Source organism: Stegastes partitus, unplaced genomic scaffold (genome assembly GCF_000690725.1).
Source record: "Stegastes partitus isolate 25-593 unplaced genomic scaffold, Stegastes_partitus-1.0.2 Scaffold1186, whole genome shotgun sequence".
NCBI classification, from domain to species: Eukaryota; Metazoa; Chordata; class Actinopteri; family Pomacentridae; genus Stegastes; species Stegastes partitus.
The window spans coordinates 142,776-145,233 of NW_007578917.1; positions in this window are offsets into that span (position 1 = coordinate 142,776).

The following is a 2,458-nucleotide window of genomic DNA, read 5'->3' on the forward strand; positions in this document are numbered from 1 at the left end:
AAAAAAAAAAAAAGAAAAGAAAAAAAAAAAGAAATTGTATCTGTTTCACGCTGATCTCAAAGCTTCAGGCTATAGCGTTTCAAGTAAAGTCAAAAACAAATGCAAAAGAAAAAGAAAAAAAATTACTGAAAGCTGTTACTGTAAACACAACATTTTAAAGGAACTGTGTATGTAAAAATAGTATATGTATGTGATTGAAAATAAACAAAACCTTTGATCTTGGATGCTGGTGGACCTCTTTTTTTTCCTCTCTTATACCTGATTGCTCCATGTGTTGGATTTACAGGTATTCTATATTTGTGTCTGTTTGCTGGAACCATCTGTTCAAGCCGTCACAGTCCCACCTACGCACACTCTGATCGAGCACTTCTGCTTGTGCAGGACACACTCTCAGTATAAAGGCTGGTGAACATGAACCAGCTCTCAGGCAGGAGGAGTGCAGGATGAAAGCAAGTGCAGCAAACCTTCCCACTCAAGTCGTAAAATAAAGCTAGTGGATGATATATACAATGAGAGTTTGCTTCTTAGACATGTTGGACAGACTGTTATCGTTTTTCTGGTTGTAGAGTAAGCTCCATGGCAACGTAGATCACTAGGCATGGCTGCTTTGTGGGCAAAATTACATTTTTACATCCATTTTGCACCAGCACATTGATTTTTTTTTTCTTTTTCAGGTAGTTTTTTAGCTGCAAAAGACAAAAACAGACATTCCTGCCTGGTTGCTTCAACCAATTACAATGTCCCTCCGCAGTGATTGTCCATCTGCGCACATTAAAGTCACATATATTTATAATTCTTTAAAAATGTGCAGATTTATAAAGTCTCTCCCTCTCTCTTAACTCCTCTGTGCAGCTCAGATTGCTCAGATGCTGTACAGCTACTCTACAGCACACAACAGTGAGTTTGTAATGAACAATATAAAATATAAAATAAGTGACTGCATATACATTTACTCCCTGACAGTTACAGCATCGAGCCTGTGTGGGTAGGTTTTAATCAGCAGTACACTGCAAATTTATTCCATTTTTCTTTTTCTAAACTGCTCAGACTCTTGTCGGGTTGAAGTCTGGACTCTGACTCAGTCACTCTAAGCTTGTTGTCTTTAAACCATTTCTCTGTAGTTGCAGACTGCATCAGGTTGTCCTCCAGAGTTCCCTCTAATCTTTGCTGCATTAATTTTACCTTTCATAATAAAATATATAAATAAACCCACTGGGGCCTGCTGTCAGAAGCATACACACGATGATGCTGCCACCACCATGCGACACAGTGGGGAATTATATGTTTGTGATGTCTGGTGTTCATCAAACATAACGTCTAAATCTTAAATTTGATCTCATGACCAAAGCACCCTCTTCCAGTTGATTTCAGACTCTTACAGGTCTCTGAGGAGCTCTAGCTGATATTATGAGCATTTTTTACCAGTGGCTTTCTTTGTGCCATTCTCACATAAAGCTTTGAATGGTGACGAACAGACAACAGCTGCTGTGTGAACAGTGTCTCCCATCTCAGCTGCTGAAGCCTGGAACTCCTCCAGGGTGTCTTGGTGGCCTCCCTCTCTGGTGTCTTTCTTGCACTCAGTTTTTTTTAAGAGCAACCTGCTCTGGGCAGAATCATACATATGCCATGTTCCTTCCAATCCTTACTGGTGGATTTAACAGCAGTCCAGGGGATATTCAGTGACTTAGAAATGCTGCTGATGATTCTCCTGACTTATGCTTTCAAAAACCTTTCAACAGAGTTGCTTGGTGCATTATAGCCAGGAGTGCTGACTCACCACTGACTGGACCTTTCAGATACAGATGTCTTTATACAACAAGCACGAGCTACATTCAGGACTCAGATGATCTTCATTTCCCTAAATGTGTGACTTCTAGCAGCAGCCGGTTACACCTGTGTTGAATTAGGTGAGTCACTTTAAGGGAGTGAATACATCGTTTTACATTTTATGCTTTAATTAATTGCTATTACCTTGTAAAAATCAGCTTTCATGACTAAATCATAAACATTAAAATGAATTTAAACATTTGCGACAGTGCCAATGGAGACTAAACAGTATGAGCTTCATAAAGATGTTATGGCCTCGCTGCTGTTATGGAACAACTGAGTATTTACTGAAATACCAACAGAATCAAAGAGCTACTGATATAGAAATATTTTTGCTTGAAGGTTGTTTTTTTTTTTTAATTATCTATTTCTTGCCAGATGGTAAAGGCTTAAACGGAACCCACAAGAAAATTAATAATTATGATTAAAATTTCCATACTTTAATGGTTCCACATTTTCACATTCAAATATTTGCTTCTTTTCCCGAATGTATATGATTTTAAACTGCATATGAAGTTTTGAATTGTTGCTCAGACAATCAGTACAAACTAAATTCCATTTCTTCTCCAAACCTTTTCAAAACTTAAAAAGTTGGACGACGCAGGCAAAAGGCAAAAGAAACAACTGAGAC